Source organism: Sapajus apella, unplaced genomic scaffold, assembly GCF_009761245.1.
Source record: "Sapajus apella isolate SASKATOON/1434 unplaced genomic scaffold, GSC_monkey_1.0 scaffold98, whole genome shotgun sequence".
Lineage (NCBI taxonomy): Eukaryota > Metazoa > Chordata > Mammalia > Primates > Cebidae > Sapajus > Sapajus apella.
The window spans coordinates 6,589,911-6,607,894 of record NW_022437038.1 but is presented as its reverse complement, the minus strand read 5'-3'; the positions used below and the strand labels follow the sequence as shown (position 1 = coordinate 6,607,894).

General features: G+C 40.7%; 1 protein-coding gene across 3 annotated transcripts in view; it reads left to right on the top strand.

Annotated features, from left to right (window-relative positions):
• The first annotated feature begins 3,939 nt into the window (after positions 1 to 3,939).
• The window catches only part of SYTL4 (synaptotagmin like 4), a 57,148-nt gene continuing 43,103 nt past the window's right edge, over positions 3,940 to 17,984 (top strand). For 2 of the 3 annotated variants that reach the window (XM_032257769.1, XM_032257771.1), the window contains exon 1: positions 3,940 to 4,084. The gene's annotated coding sequence lies outside the window, so the exon portion shown is untranslated. Of the gene's footprint in view, positions 4,085 to 4,582; positions 4,683 to 17,984 lie in introns of all 3 variants that reach the window. The other variant, XM_032257770.1, reaches the window with a different exon arrangement.

Below are 17,984 nucleotides of genomic sequence, written 5' to 3'. Positions count from 1 at the left end.
AATTCAGTCACATATCTGGATTCCACTTCTAATTCTAGTTCTCTTGCTATTTCCACCACATGTGTAGTGACTTCCTCCACTGAAGTCTTGAACCCCTTAAAGTCATCCATGAGGATTGGAATCAATTTCTTCCGAACTCCTGTTAATGTTGGTATTTTGCCCTTCTCTGGTGAATCATGAATATTCTTAATGGCATCTAGAATGTTGAATCCACTGCAGAAGGTTTTCAATTTACTTTGCTCAGATCCATCAGGGGAATCACTATTAATGGTAGCTATAGCCTTATAAAATTTATTTCCCAAATAATAATGTCTGAAAGTGAAAACTACTCTTTGATCATGGCCTGAAGAATGGATGTTGTGTTAGCAGGCATGAAAACAACACTAATCTTCTGGTACTGAGCTCTTCAGTGACTAGGTGCATTGTAAACAGTAATATTTTGAAAAGAATGTCCTTTTCTGGGTAGTGGCCATCAACAGTTGGCTTAAAACATTCAATAAACTGTAAACAGATGTGCTGTTATCCAGGCTTTATTCCATTTATGGAGCATAGGCAGAGAAGACTTAGCATAATTCTTACGGGCTCTAGAATTTTCAGAATGACCAATGAGCATTGGTTTCAACTTAAGGTCACTAGCTACATTAGCCCCTCATAAGAAAGTCAGCCTGTCCTTTGAAGCTTTGAAGCCAGGCATTGACTACTCTCTAGCTATGGAAGTTCTAGATGGCTTCTTCTAATATAATCCTGTATTGTCTACATTGAAAATGTATTGTTTTGTGTAGCCACCTTCATCAATTATCTTAGCTAGATTTTCTGGATAACTTGCTGCAGCTTCTCCATTAGTACTTGCTGCTTCACCTTGCACTTTTATGTTAGTGAGATGGCTTCTATCCTTAAATTTCATGAAACAACCTCTGTTAGCTTCAAACTTTTCTGCAGTTTCCTCACGTCTCTTAGCCTTTACAGAATTGAAGATAGTTGAGGCCTTCCTTTCAATTAGGCTTTGGCTTAAAGGAATGTTATGGCTGGTTTGATCTTCTATCCAGACCCCTAAAATTGTCTCTATATTGGTAATAAGGCTGTTTCACTTTCTTATCATCTGTGTGTTCACTGGAGTAGCACTTTTCATTTTTTTCAAGAACTTTTCTTTTGCGTTCACAACTTGGCTGACTGTTTGGTGCAAAAGGCCTAGCTTTTGGCCTGTCTCAGCTTTTGACATGCCTTCCTCAGTGAGCTTTGTCATTGGCAGCTTTTGATTTAAAGTGATTTAAGGAGACTCTTACTTTCATTTGAACACTTGTAGAGGCCGCTGTGGAGTTATAGTTGAATTAATTTTAATATTGCTGTGTCTCAGGGACTAGGGAAGCCTGCAAAGAGGGAGAGAGATGAGGGAACAGCCAATTGGTGGAGCAGTAGGAACATATAAAACATTTATCAATTAAGTTTGTCGTCTTATATAGGCGTGGTTCATGGTGTGGCAAAACAATTACAACAGTCATATCAAAGATCACAAGTCACTAGAATAGTGATATAAGAATAAAAAGTTTGAAATACAAGAATTAGCAAAATGTGAAACAGAAACATGAAGTGAGAACATGCTGTTGGAAAAATGGCACCAATGGACTCGCTTGAAACAGGGTTGCTGCAAACTTTCAGTTTCTGAAAACACAATGTCTGCAACGTACAATAATGCAAAATGCAGTAAGATGAGGTATGCCTATTTTTCCTTCTAATCTTTTTTCATGCATATCCTGTTTCCATTAATTGTGATATTTTACAGTAAATGTGGTACCCTACTTTCTTTTCTTTCTTTCTTTCTCTCTCTCTCTTTCTCTCTTTCTTTCTTTCTTTCTTTCTTTCTTTCTTTCTTTCTTTCTTTCTTTCTTTCTTTCTTTCTTTTTTTGAGACAGAGTCTCACTCTGTTGCCCAGACTGGAGTGCAGTGGTGCTATCTCAGTTCAGTGCAACCTCTGCTTCCTGATTCAAGTGATTCTCCTGCCTGCTGCAGCTTCCTGAGTAGCTGGGATCACAGATGCGCACTACCACACCTGGCTAATTTTTGTATTTTTAGTAGAGACGGGGTTTCACTGTGTTGGTTAGGCTGGTCTTGAACTCCTGACCTCGTGATCTGCCAGCCTCGGCCTCCCAAAGTTTTGGGATTATAGGCGTGAGCCATTATGCCTGGTCCTACTTTCAATTGATATTATAGCATAAGTATTTGTGTGTCATTATAAACTACTGTATGTGTAAATGTCAGTTTGATTGGCTATATTTCGTTGTATAACTAACTACACCATAATTTACCTAATCATTGAATCATTAACTTTTTTTGGTATATTATTATTCTGTGTAATACTGGGATAAATACAGGTAAACAAAAATATTGTATACATCTCTTTTTTCTTAGGACATATTCATTCATTACACAAATGTTACTGAGGGCCTACCATGTGCCAGGTAGTATGGTAGGTGCCAGGTTTCTGCCTTGAGTGGCATGTTGTCATTTACTGATATAGGAAAAAATGGAGGAGGAACAAATTTAAGAGAAAAGATGGTAGGTTTAACTTTGGATGTGTTGAATTTGAGGTGCCTGCAGGACATTCAAGTAGAGATGTCAAGAAAACAGAACTCAGTAAAGCAGTCTGGGTAGAGTTATAGAATTACAGTTGTGGCCATATAAATGGTAATTAAAGCCAAGTGAGTGAAAAAGATTATTTAGGGAGGGAGTATATGTATCCTAGCCCTGAAAATGTCTGACTTCCAGAGGTCAGATAGCAGAACAGTGACCTACAAAGGTCACTGAAGAGAGGGCAAAGGAGTAGGAGGAAAAGCAAAACAGTACAATGTCACAGATGTCACAGAAAGTTTCAAGGAGGAGCAAATGGTTAACAGTGTTAAATGTAGGGGAGAAGTAAAGCAAAATAAGGACCCAAAATACCTTATTTAGTTATGGATTTATTGACACTGAGGGCCATTGGCTGGGTATCTTATTGAGAAGTTTCACTGGGGAAAGGTAGCCAGATTGCTGAGAGCTGAGAAATGAATGAGAAGTAAGGGAATAAAAATTGCAATTTCACCTGTAAAGTACATTTTCAATACATTTGCCCATAAAGAGGACCTGAAGAGGGACCTCCTGTGTAGAAAGGATTTTTTTTTAAGATAGTAGAGACTTCAGCATGTTTAATTGCTGATGTGAAATGAAGGGGAGAGAATGGGAGAGGGAGGGAGAGGAATCTGCAATTACTGGGTAGATATAAACATTTAAAAATCTATTGATATATATTGCTCACATGCTTTCTAAAAGGGTTTTTAACACCAACATATGATCCTATCGGCAATTATGAGAGCTTGTTTGGTGGCCACTTTGTCATCATTAAGTATTATTTAAAAAAAAAAAAAAACTCTTTGCCAAGTAATGCCATTATTGTTCTAATTTGCTTTTCTTTGATTACTAGTGAGTTGAATATCTTAACCAGTTGTGTCCTTGACTGTGTACGTGTGAATTTAGTCCTTTGCCCAAAACGTTTCTATTTTAGACAGACATTTAGACAGACATTTATTACGGCCATAAAATGCCGTAAGTCAAAGGATCAGAGTAGTATTATATCTTATTTACTCAAATTAGATAGTTCATACTCTTTATCTTCTTAGAAGTGCGAGACAATTTGACAACTTTTGGCTCAGCTGAAGGAAAGAGGCAGGTGATTTCACCATCTAAGAGAGTGACCAACAGATGGAAGTAAGGGGGTGGGGAGGCATGTCTAGTGTTAGACCCCTATCCTCAGTCCTCAGGCTCCCATTCCTAACCTGGGAGGACATTCCTCCAGTGTCTCAAGGCTTTGGGTCTCAGAGCTCCCCTTCGAGCTGAGCGGCCCCCTGCTAAGAAGCCCGGGGGCGCTGTGCGGCCCCTTTAAGAGTCCAGCTCCTCCCCGCTCCAGGGAAAGTTGCAGCTTTTTCCGCCTCCCGGGAGGGTGAGAAGGGCCGGCCGCCAGAGCTGGGTTGCAGTCTTCCCGGAGCCGGAGACCCTCCCTGAATTTCGGCACTGGGAATTCTCGCTCTCTGGAGGCACCTGTTGCAGGTGACAGGTAGGTCCGCAGCCAGCGGCTACCCCTCGCCCTCGGTCCGGGGCTCCTTCTGGGCTCCCAGCTCCTTTTAGCTGCTGAAGCGCCCCCACCCCCATCTCGGGGTCTTGCGTATTCTCTACCCGCTCTCTGCTCCCCCAGTTTTTCCTTCTCCCTAGCTGACCACGTCTTCCCTCTCCCCGTCTGCCTCTCCGGACCGCACCCCCCAGGTTTGGACTCCCGTCTGGTTGGGCGGTCCCTCCTGGCCACTTTTCTTTTTCCAGAGCCTCTTCTGGCCCCTTCCCTGACCCACCTGACACGAAAGCGGGCTGTGCCCCTCTGGAAGTCGCCTCCCCTCTCCTCTCCAGCTCCCCTCGAGCTGATTGCCCGGGCTTTTCCCGCCAGCCAGAGCTGGTGTCCCTCTCGAGAGCGGGCCCTGGGGGTCGGGGGCGGGGTTGAGTTTCTAGCGGGAACTGCGTTCTACAAGGCGTCCTGTCACCTTTTTGTGGGTTCCTCTCGCAGCGCTTGGCCATCCAGCAGGATCGCTAACTCGCACTCTCTTCGGACTTCCGACGTCGCTGCGTCGGCTTCTGCGGCATCGGCATCAGCCAGTCAGCCACAGGTAAGGGCTGGAGGCTGTTTGGCTGGAGTCCTGCCTCAGTGGGCTCCGTCTTCGCTTGGGGCTGGAGACCGGGCTGTGTGCTCTGGAGCTGCTTTATCTTACTGCTCTTCAAGCAGGGTGTGGGAGATCTGGTCCTGGAGTAGGGTCCCTGAGATCTCAGAAGGGGCGCAGAATGCTTCTGTCTGCTGTAATGGTTTGTAATGGGGCAGAAAAAGGTGTTCCTCCAACCCTTAACGTTGAATGAGATAGGATTTTTGGTGGTGAAATCATTTGGTTAGAAATCTAGTGGCTTGAAAAGTGGTGAGTTTCTAAGTAACCAAGCTTTTCTTCTCCCGGTTCCCTGCTTCTTTAGGACTAGAGGACCTAGCCTTCCAGAATACTGTTCTTGGGAGGGTTGACCTTAGACTTTCTATATTTCTGGCAAAAATTAGTCTTCTGTACATCCTGGACTTCCTATATTTAACTGGTTTCTTTTCTCCTCTTTAAGCTCGTCACCTTTCATAAATCTATTAATATTGAGGTACTAATGACTTAAGACTTTTGTCGCTGTGGGAACAATGTTTAATGCAGAATTGTGGCCTTGATGAAGTTTTCTGATTTTTTTGGTGGTTTGGTTTTTAGCACCTGCTGGAAACCATAGTAGAAAAGTACCACCAACTTGGCTTGTGAGGCTCTTTTTGGGCAAGGGATGAACATTTCTGGTAACACAATTTCAGGTGTCTCACTCTTGGTCAGAGCAGTGAAATGGAGCTTGGAGGCTTTTTCTGGGGTAACTGATCTGTGAGTGCATGTAGCATTCTGACTCTCTGAGCTTTTCCCCTTAAAGGCTGCTGCTAGTAATGGTTGTTAGCAATTGAGCCAGACACGGTATTAATTTCATTACATAATTATGGAATCCTCACAATAAATCTATACAGTCGGTGCTACTGTTATAACCAGATTATGATGAAAAAGAGACTCAGAGGTTAAGTGCCTTGCCCCAAAATCTCAAATGGAGGCAGAGCTTGTGTTCCTATCCTGTCACATCACCTCTAGTGTCTTGGATGTTGGGAACACTGAATAGCTCATGGATGAAGACTAAGTGATTAAAAATTTTCCTTCGAAGCCCAAGTATATGTTTTGCTCCTTGATTCCACCCTAGATGCACTGCAGAGACTATGGACCACTTACCTCACTGATGTCTTACCCATTTCATTTCCAACATGGACCAGTTGCCATATTACCACTATAAGTACACATGTGAGTGTACCTGGATGAATGAAATCTCCTGGGTTCTCAGCTTTGTGGTAATTGTCCTGAAGTTAGGAAAGTGTAACCCTGGATTCTAGGGATGTGTGCCTGACTCAACTTCTTCCTCTCCTACTGGCTAGGGGAGAAATGAGAGAGCGGTGATACAGATTTCCTGTCAGCCATACCAGAAAGCCTGAGGGTGATCGTGTGCTAGTTTTGTCATTGGATGGAGTACCATAGGCAGGGATAGGAAGAAAATGTCCTCCCTATTCCCATCTCTTGGACTTTGCTGAAACTGTTCTTATTTTTTCTTCCTCAAAAGCTAACTTTCTTCCCCCACACTGTCTCCTCGAACATTAATTCCTATCCATCCCTCAAGATTGAGTTCTAAAGTCACCTCCTTTGGAACGGCCTTACTGAACACATACTTCTTCCCCCAAGCAGAATTGCCAGTTATTCTGTGTCCTAAAGCACTTTGTTTACACCTCAGTAAAGCCCTTAACACTGCTTTTAGTTGTTTTTCTACCTGGAAGGTTGTAACTTCTCTAAGGGCAAGGTCTGGATCTTGGAGCTCCCTTTGTCTTAAACATAAGATACTGGCAAATATTTGTGCTAGTAACTGGACATACCATGCCATGCCTTCAAGGGGCTGAGGTCTGGTGATGGTGGGGTTGAGGTACAGAAGACACCTTTCTGAGGCACTTGAAATGCCACAGCTAAGGAGTTTGCCCTGACTGCCCTATTTCAATGCGTAGTCCCTTCCCTGAACATTCCATATGCCCTTCCCCTACCTTATTATATCTTTCTTGCTTATTGTCTGTCCTCCTACTCCCTCACCCACCATAGCATAAACACCCTGTGGGTAGGGATTACTGTCTGTTGTATTCACTGGTAGACTCTGGGATCCAGAACAGTCCTTGGTACATCATAGGTGCATACTAATATTTGTTAACGAATGAATGACATTACCATTCTATGAATTTGGCACTCTTGGAATTAGGCACTGCTGGACCTGAAAGCCTACCCAGTTTGTCGCCCTACAGGTGTAAGTTTGCTCCAGGCCCAGAACTCAGCTTTGTTTCTGCTGAGTTTTGCTTTGACATTTCATTCCTGATGCCAACTTTGACCTAGTTAGAAGTACTTCCTCTCTCTTACTTTTTAAAAGTATGGGTCTCTGGATGGAAATCTCTAAAGTTTAAAAGTGGAAATATAAAAGTGTTGTGCTTCTTGTTGGTAGGAAGGGGGGCTGCACTGGGAGGAAGGGGTGTGGACTGTCAGATGTCTTGAGGCCTTTCAGGCTTTTTGCAAGCTCAGTAAGAGGCTGGAGAAACGTACTGTGCGATGGGGAAGTAAACAGCGCAAAAGAATAACGGATGCCACAAATTAGGCTTCCGGTTTCAAGTTACCCATAGGCTTTTTGGTGTGAGGTGGTTATTGGATTATGGAACTTCATGGAAAAGCCATAGCTGAGTGCTATTTGTGTTGCACTTAAGTACTTTTCTACTAGGACGATTGTGCAGTATGAAGAAACCACTATGTAACATAAATGAAAAAAGTGCTATTCTGTTTAAAAGTGTTTTGAAATGTTCAGAAAGGAAGAGGCCAGAATCTCTTTGAAGACAGACTTGGAAAAAGTTGGGCCCTTCATAAGGTGGTAAATATGTGATTCTCATCATTTAATGTATGCTAACTTCTTTGAAACTCAAATTTGTACAAAAAACTGACCAGTTTCTTTTTCTACTAAATTTGTCTCCCAAGACTTTGAATATCGCAGTGACCCAGGTTTCAGTCCCTGGACTTTTCTCCATCCAAAACCTTCACAGAGGCTCTCATCCAGCCACATGGCTTTAAAGAACATCTACCTAGACACTCATCACTCCCAAATTTATGTTTGTGACCCAGGCCTTTCTTCTAAGCTGCAGGCTCATATATCCAATGACCTATTTGACATCTCTCCTTGTCTATCAGACCTCTCAAATGTAACAGGGCCAAAACAGCACTCCTGATTGCCCTGGTATTCCCACCTTCTTCCCTCAGCACTCCCTGTCTTAGTAAAACGTCACCATCATCCATTCAGTTGCTCAAACCAAGAACCTAAGATTATCCTTGATTCTTCTTTTTCTCTCACTTCCCTCCACCTAATTTAATTCATTAGGGAGTCCTGCTGACCTGATCTTCAGACTGTATCATGTATTCTGCCATATATCTCCATCTCCTCTATCGCCCTAGTCCAAACCACCACAAGGCTACCACAAACATCTTTTCATAATGCTCAAGGATCTATATACACAAGTGTTTTTGTGGGATAGCTTTCTAGTAGAAGAATTATTAGGTCAAAGGATATATACATGAAACAATTTAAATAGGCATCACCAGAGTGACATCCAAGAGGGTTTACCCTTTCACCATTGCAAGTGGTTTTCCTCATGGCCTTGCTGAGGATGGATGATGCTTTTAATTTTTGCCAGTCTGATAGGTGAAAAATAGTGTCTAACTGATTTAACTTGGCATTTCTCTGATTGCTAGTGCGGCTGAGCATCTTTTCATGTGTGTTAACTGTTTGTATTTTTCCGAGACTTGCTCCTTTATATCCTTTGCGCATTTATCTTTTGGGTTATATATTTGATTTGTTTGTAAGAACACTATATTTATTCGGTATATTTACCTATTGCCTGTTATATAGTACAAGTTTTTTCTCTCTAGTCTGCCATATGTCATAACTTTGTTCATGATGTGTACCCCTCTCGTAATCAGATAAAGCCCACTATAAAACATTTTAAAAACATGCTCATTAGATTTGGCAATTAGGAGGCCAGTGACAACATCAGTGCAGCAGGAGGAGTGAAGCCAGACTGTACAGGGTTGGGCAGTGAGGACTGAGAAGGACTGATGAAATATATGGTATATACACATGGACATGGGGAGTGGGATGATAGACAGTGGAGACTCAGAAGGGTGAGGGGTGGGAGAAGGGTAGATGATGAGAAATTTCTTAATGGGTACAATGTATATTATTCAGGTGATAGATACCCTAAAGTCTCTGACTTAACCACTGCGTGTGTAACAGAATTACATGTGTACCTCATAAATTTATATTATTTTAAAAAATGTAGTATAATACATAGAAGAAGCTTGGCTATGATGGGAAGGAGAGAGTGTTCCTTATAGACAGTAAGTAGACAGTAAGGCTCGGGGGACAACAGAGGCTGTTTTATTTAATTTTGTTTTACCTTAAATGTAAGAGATAGACGAACTCACTTATGTGCAGGTGGCATACAGCTTGATGATGCAAGGTCCCTGAGAAAGTCAGAAGGTGGGAGTGCCAGAGTGACAGGAGGGAAAAGACTAGCCTTAGAGAAAGAGTGGTGGCTCTTCCATTGAGACAAGAAGATTCACTGATCCTCTTAGTGAAAACTATGAAGAAAGAAGGAGCTGTGGAGGTACAGGATTTTGAGAGAGCTCCCCGCCGCTGCCATCAAGAGAGTAAAAGGTTGACCAGAGACTGAAGAGGAGAAGAATGGTGAAGGGTTGGAATAGCATTTGAGAGATGAAAAGAGGAGTTCTTTAGGGGCATATTATCCAGGTTATCTATATGTATTTCAAAATATGCTGTGTACCATAAATATGTACAGTTTTTGTCAAGTATACTTCCATAAAACTGGAAAAAAATTTAAAAATGGCTTGGGTAACTTGAATTTGTCTCTGCTTCAAGTCACAGAGCCCTGTATCCATTCTCTCTGGAAGTACTCATCAGACCAGGCATAGAAACAGAATGTGGACAATCTAGTATGGGGGATTTTTCCAGGTGACTGTGACAGAAATAGGGAGAGGGCCAGAGATTGGATGGCCCCAGCAGAAGAATAGTTGAAATGATGGACTACTGTGGCTTTCATATTCATATCTGTGGCTATCTAAACCTAACTTGAACTTGAGTAAGTTTTAAGAGATGGAAAATTTCAGTGGCATCTACACTGCTTCTTGTTTGTAGCTCTGTCAATTCAAGCATCAGCATACCTTTAGTATCAGTGTCTTGAAACTTATCAGAAAGCATGATTTGATTTACTGAGGGCCTAACAATGTGTGTCCATGCTCTGTGTTGATTTACTGAGGATTTACATTGCACCAACTGCAAGCCTACAGCCAGGATCCTACGATGGATTTATCCATCCATCCGCCCATCTATCCATCCATCCATCTATCCAGCTAGATGCATGAGATACAGCTGAGAAGAAGGTAGATGATGGCCTTTTTTCCTCCTGGAACTGATTTCAGCAGGGGAAGCATGTGTTAAATATTGTCTCACAAAATTACTTAATTACAATTGTGATAAGTTCTGTGAAGTTCAGTTTTTTAGAAATCAAATTGTCACGTTGCTTTTTAACAGGTCTTACCAATTTACATTTGCCAACGAAATATGAGAGTATCTCTTAGATCCTTTTTAAAAACTGAAAATAGTCTTTCTAAAATTTTGCTGAATCAATAAGCAAACATAAGAAATCTTTATTGCCAGTAGGAGTGAAACTTTTTCTTTTTGATATCTATTTGCCATCTGATTTTTCCCCTTTAAGAATTATCTGTTCACACTCTCTATCGGATATTTACCTCTTCTTGTTTTTAATAGATCTCTCGTTCTGTGTTTGAAACCATTAGCTACACTTCTCTCCTTCCTCTCTTAATCCTGGCGAACTTAAAATATTTTCCCCTAGTCTCTACAGCCATTCCCTTTTGATCTCCTATGAAATTTTTTTCTTACCTAGTTTAGAAGTGTTGCTGTGCTTAGGGATGGGACTACATTTTTCTCACTTATCCCAATAAAAGATAACATACAAATCTTCTGTTCCTGTTTCTCCCACTCTCCAGAGGTAACAATGTTAAGATTGTATTTCTTTCCAGATATTTTTCCATTCATCCATGATCTAATCTGTCTACAATGTAAAAAAATAAAAATGGAATCATAATATATCTAATTTGCATTTTTTAAACTTAATATGCTTTCAGTGTCAGTATATATAGAACTACAGCACCCCCTTCTTTTTCACAAAGTCACAGTATTCCTTAATATGTGTGTACCATAACTAGTCAGTTTCCTATTGATGAATGTTTATGTTCTCTATTTTTTTTTTGCTGTTTCAAATATTGAGCATCCTCACAATATATATTTGTGAATTTACTCGAATATCAGTAGAATAAGTTTCCCAAAATGGAATGGCTCTGTTAAAAATATGGTCGGTGGTACTAAAGATCCAGAGAAATCTAGGAAGACCAAGAACTGTCTGTTGGATTTAGGAAGTTCTTGGTGTCCTTAGAGCAATTTCAGAGAACTGTGAGGCAGAAAGCTAAACTATGGTGGGCTGAGAAATGGTTGGGGAGATGAGGAAGTGGAGGCAGTGAATATGTACAATTCCTTAGAGAAATCTGTCTGGCTTTGGAGAGCAGAGAAAAGGTAGTAGCAAAGAAGGAGTTGAGATCCAAGGACCTGTAATTTATTTATTTATTTATTTAGGAGGGGCTTAAGTTTCTTTAAAGGCTGGTGGGAAGGAGGGAATAATTAATAGAGCAAAGTCCTTGGAGGACAAAGTCCTTACACTAGGTGGAAAGGGATCCAGAATGAGGTAGAGGATTATCCTCAATAGGCATAGATGAAAGTAGGTTCATAGATTTGGTAGCAGGAACTTGTCTGATTGCCCTTCCATTTCTCTATGATATAATAGTTAAGGCCAACCTCTTAGAGCAGGGCTTGAGATGGGACAGGGGTTGAGGTAGGATAAAGTTTGAGTTAGATATTTACAGTGTTTGAAGAAGTTTTGAAATAGTTATTGTGGAGAACAGCAGAGCAGCCTAGAGAAGCATAGTTGCAGTGCCAGGCAGTGTTAAGGTGAGCTTAGTGACCATATGCATTCATATGGATAATAATCTACCACAGTGTGATTTTTTTTTCTCCAGTAGACCTCAGGAGTCCTTGTGCAGGCATAAAGTATAACAATTGGGCTTAGAAGAGCTATGTTTTTTTTTTTTTTTAAATCAGGTATTTGCAGTAATATGCATTATTGAGGTTATTGACAAGAGTTCAGGTGAAACAATAGAATTGGCTAGGTGCAGTGGCTCACACCTGTAATCCCAGCACTTTGGGAGGCTGAGGCAGGTGGATCACCCGAGGTCAGGAGTTCAAACCCAGCCTGGCCAACATAATGAAACCCCATCTCTACTAAAAACACAAAAATTAACTGGGCGAGGTGGCCCACACCTGTAATCCCAACTACTTGGGAGGCTGAGGCAGGAGAATCGCTTGAACCCAGTGGGCAGAGGTTACAGTGAGCTGAGATCACACCACTGCACTCCAGCCTGGGTGACAGAGAGAGAAAATGTCTCAGAAAAATAAAATAAATATAAAACAGAAAAAACCAATAGAATTTAAATTGTTTAGGAAAGGAAGTAAGGATGGGAAGGAGCTGACAAGGTGAAAGCAGAAGGGTCTATGGCAGACTGTCCACCACCTCAAGAAATCTGAGAATAGGAATGGGGCTAGTGAGGGGACTCATTGACTTAATAGGCTAGAAGCACAACAGGTTGTAGTCAGAGAGGGGGTGTTGAATCAATGATATCAAAGGTGGAGAAGTCCTGGATGATAAACTCTTGGGTGTGACTGAATATGATATATGGTATTCTTGATGCCAGCTCATTTATTCAACAAATATTTATTTTGTGCATATTATGAGCCAGGCTGTGCTCTAGGCACCAAAGGTTCAGAGATGAACAAAACAAAGTTCCTTCTCTCATACAGCTTACAATCTAGTGGAGGACATTATTTATTTTTATAAACTAAAAGAACATCCTCACTGATGTGCTGATTCCTGTATGTTTAGCTCTATTTGTAACTAATAATAATACCAGGATCAAATACTTACATGTATGGGGCTAAGAAGGTCCATCTAGACATTTTGAGTATCTTGCCTTATCTCAAGTTGTACTAACTGAATTATGAAAACTCATACCTCTTTTCCCCTTATAACTTTTTAAGATACTTTTATTTACTGTGTCAATATTGAAAATAAACAAATATATGTAAATCTAATTTGAACATTTCAATAGTTGTAATTTTTTTATACTTTATTTTTAAAAAACATTAAGATATTGCTTCTAGCTGTAGACCAGATGTTGATAATGCATGTACTAATCTTGCTCTAGGGATTTGATGTAATGTGTAAAGTAATTATGGTTAAGCAGTTTAGGAGGGAAAAAGGGCTTGTAATAAGTTAATATTTCACATTTATTTTTATATTCTCTAATTTATACCTATCTTTTAATGTACATATGCTCATGTATATATTTATTAATATTTTATTTGAAAGAAATGTGCATTTATTTGGCATCTTATAAGTAACAGTTTAAAACTACCTGCCACAATTTAAATTCAACTACAGGTTATTTTTTATTGTTTTAAGGTTTCTGTGGCCATAGCCAGATCACAGCATCCCTAAAATTAAAAAGAAATGAAATGCATGAAATCACAGTTATGTGTGAACATGGGCTGGATTAGTCATGAACCATGATGATTTCACATTTAAGGGACTGTGTGGCTAAGTTTTAGGTGACATGGTCTGCAAGAAATAATCAGATGCCAGCTAGAGTTCAGTTTAGAAATCCCCACCATCTGTGATCCTTGCAGGAGAAGAGGGTCTTCCCTGCGGGGGTGATGCATTATCAAAGCTTGTTGACTAAGGAAAGATAATCACCTCCTGCGTGGGAGGTGATGAGGCTTATTGAAAAATAACAATGTGTCAGCTCTTACTGGACTTAAAATGTTTTATACATATAAATGACCTAGATTTTAAAACAGTCCATTCGTTTAGTTGGGGATTTTAGATTTTTTAAAATTCTAAAAAATGGGCTGTTAAGGAAGGGGTCTTTGGCAGAGAAGAGGGTAAACTGGCCATCCTACACTCATCAATCTATGAGGCTCTTGTGCCTGGTTCATGTTAGAGGAAGCTTCAAATGTAGCTAAATGCGATTTGTTTTAATATGTATATTTTTCCTGTTGCCAAGTAGGGTGTTTGGACACATGGTCTTGTTTTTATAATATTTTAGACTTACCTCTATGTACCACATTTATGGAGATCTGCCTTCTCGGATTGGTGGTGGGTTTAAGGCACCTTCTAGAGTTGCTGAGGAGCAGGGGAAAAAAGTGGGAAATCATGAAAGACCACATTTCCACATATCCAAAACAACCACTCTGAGGGAGAAATGAATATATAGTACTAAGATATCTGACTTCCCTCTGGGACTTGCTTTAGAGTAGAATGTATTATTTTAAGTGGGAATTTCTTCAAAGCATTTATGAATAGAATTTGTTGGTATTGAAAGATAGCTATATGGATTCCATCTGGAGGAAATTGTCCCCACATATGATTCTAAGAGCTAACAAAAGAGATATTTTAGTTACTACCACTGCCTTCTTCCACCCTGCTGTCTACCCCCACTCCCTGCCCCACCATTATGTGCCTGCTGTCTTTTAGAAGGGATGCCCTGGATGAGGGGAATGAGTTATTTTCTTGTGTATGATGTTGCTTGGAGCTAGAGTTGCTCTGAGCCTGTTACATATATTGCAGGAGAAGGTTAGGGGACTGGGAAAGTAAGCAAGACAAAGGGCCTCTCAAGCATTGTGTTTGTTATTAGCTGAAGACTTTTAGAAACCCCACCTTAAGTTCCTGAGGTTGATGTCCCCTTTTCCAAAAATCGCCATATAGAGCAATATTGCCAGAATATGAAGAGACAGTGTAATATAATGTAGCAGTTAAGAGCTTGGACTCTGGAACCAGACTGCTTGGGTCCAAAAACCAGACTGTCCCTTACAGGGCATGTGACCTTGAGCTAGTTATTTGCTCAATCTGTGCCTCACTTTCCTCATTTGTAGAACACAATAATATGGTACCTACCTCATAGTGTGATTGTGAGGACTAAATAAAGTGCTTAGAAAAGTGCCTGGTACATAATAAACATTATAGAAGTGTTAGCTATCATTGTCATCATCTTCTTTATCTTTGTCAGTTGGTAGGTATCTTAAAAGGAGCGAAAACTGGCCAGGCGCGGTGGCTCACACCTGTTATCCCAGCACTTTGGGAGGCTGAGGCAGGCAGATTACAAGGTCGGGAGGTCAAGACCAGCCTGGCCAACATGGTGAAACCTCATCTCTATTAAAAATACAAAAATTAGCCGGGCATACTGGCACGTGCCTGTAATCCCAGCTACTGGGGAGGCTGAGGCAGGAGAATCGCTTGAACCCAGGAGGTGGAGGTTATGGTGAGCTGAAATCATGCCCCACTACACTCCAGCCTGGGCAACAGAGTGAGACTCCATCTTAAAAAAGAAAAAAAAAAAAAAGGAGTGAAACCAACAAAATGCCTCAGCACATGCAAACTCGACTTTTGTTGAATCTATTTTGAAAAGGACTGTAGGGAGCCAAAACCTTAGTGCAAAATCAGAATCTTGTAAAATTAAGAGCTAGTTGTAAATTTCTCATTGTTAGGGGAAAAATCCAGCTTTGCACCCATACAACTTTTGAGAATGGACTCAGTGATGGTAGGCCCTATAGATGTGCTCCATGGATGGACAGTTGGGGTGTCTAGACCCCAGCTGACTCCTAGGAAGCCTCAGTTGCCCTTTGGTTTTGGAGTCTTGATACTGACTCCACCACTTTGTCTCCACCCCTATTTTTCTTCTTTTTGATACTATTTTTAAAATTTATGCTATTTTTTGATGTTTTATGAATCTTTGTAAGTCACTTTAAATCCTGTCTGGAACAGTGTATAAATAAATATCCTTTAAACTGATCATATCTGATTACTAACATTTGCTTCATATTTATGCTTGTCAGCCTCCCTCCATGCAGAGAGGTACGGTGACCTTACTTCTAGGCAAGAATACTGATTAGATTTCTCAAATTTCATAGAAAGATGTCAAAACAGCCATATGCTCATATATTTTCCAAAGCATATGGTTAATAATAATTAAAACTAAACAGCTACCAATATTGGGCACTTACTCTAGGCCAGGCAGTATGCTGTGCCTATTACTTGTGGTGCGTGCTCGAATCCTCACAGCCCTAGGCAGGAGCTCTTATTATTAATCCTCATTTTTACAAATGGGGACACAGACTCAAGGAGGTTAAATAACTTGCCCAGAGTTAACTCAGCGAAAACCAAAGCTGTGATTTGAACCCAGACAGCTCAGATACAGTGCCTTTAAGCATAATTCTTTGCTATGCTGTCCTTAATTAAAAATCTAGAACATCAGAACTCCAAGTCCTAGTAAAAGAGGCCGTAGTTGTGTTGTAGAACATTCACAGGTCCTGCAGATTTTCTCTCCATATTATGTCTTTAATATGCCCCTTTCCATCTCTAGAGCTGCTCTGCCCTCTACTCTTGGCTCTCGTTAGTTATCTTTGCCCTGAATTTATGTCACAGCCTCTTCAAATCCCTCAAATCCACATTCCGCAAAATTGTCAGAGTGCCCTAACAAGTCCTTGCCTTACCTAAAACGCTTCAATGATTTCTGTTGTCAAAGGCTAATTAGTTGTGTTTTTGAGCATAGCATAGGGAGTACCTGCCAGCCACATACAGTGTGATTCCCCACCTGCCTTTTCTGCATCCTCCCTTACAATTTAAACCAAACAGCATCATTGCACTACTTGCTCATACCACATTGCTTTATGTCTCCATGCTTTTATAAATGCTACGCACTTTGCCTGGAAAGCCCTCTTTCTCCTGCTTATCCAGCTGATACACATTAATTTACAATCAGTTCATGTGCTACTGCTGGATATTTTCTTTCTAGTTCCCTTTTCCCAAGCTGAATTATGTGCCCTCCCTTGGTATTCTTATAATATCTCATGCATATATTTCTTTGGTTACCATTTTTTTTAATGATTATTTTACTGTCTCTGTTACTAAACTGTGAACTCTGTGCACATGGTCTACACTCTTTTCTTTTATTCTTAGCCAGCTCGTGTACTGCTTAGCACATAGTTGGCCCTCCTAACTAGTGAGCATTCTATAAACAGTGCAGAATACAGAGCTCCAGGAAAGGGAAAGACGTAGGATTTGGAAGGCCTGAAACTATGCACACATTAAGAGATAATTACCAGGGCAGCAGAGGGAGGTCTTACAGAAAAGTCTTTGGGGCCAGATAATTTACATTATTTAACTCAAGAGCCAGAGAGGATTTGGGGAGATGGAAGTTGGGGGTCTGAATCCAAAGGGAACTTTGAAGCTTTTAGGAAGCCAGACTTAGCAGCTTTGTAATTTAGATTGTCCCTGCATTTGCCTCAGTAGCCTAGAATAGGTATCTGAGACAGATACATTTTAATAAGCATATTTATAGTTTTCTAGGAGAGACATAACCCTAAAATTGAAAGGGGCAGTTGATACAATAACCAATACAGTATCCTAATGCAAATATTATTGATTGTAAGCAATGTTGTACACTCATGCAAATGTTACTGGTAAGATGTTATCCATTGGTGTTTTTCTACATAGGTGGCTGGATCCAGACAAGGGGATTTTAGGAAGCCCTGCATCCCTGGAAGCTTTCTTTTCTACTGGATTTTTTTTTTTTTTTAAGTTTTGCAGACCACCATATACCCTGGATTTGGTCTCATTTTTTCCATGCTCTAAAATAAACACTTTTACCTTTAGATTATTAAATAACTAGTCCCCCGCCCATGGATACTGGATTTTGGTACCCTTTAGGGCTATGCTTCACCCATGTTCTGGAAACCCACACAAATAGTATTAGTTTTGAGAGTACTTTACATTGATCTGCTTTAAATACTGTCATTGTCTTTGTCACAATTAGTTAATAGAGTCCACTTTTTTTTTTTGAAAGAAAAGGTCTTACTCTGTCACCCAGGCTGGAGTGCAGTGGTCCAATCTCGGCTCACTGCAGCCTTAGCCTCCCAGGCTCAGGAGATCCTCCCACTTCAGCCTTCCAAGTAGCTGGGATTACAGGCACGCACCACCACACCTGGCTTTGTGTGTGTGTGTGTGTGTGTGTGTGTGTGTGTGTGTGTGTGTGTGT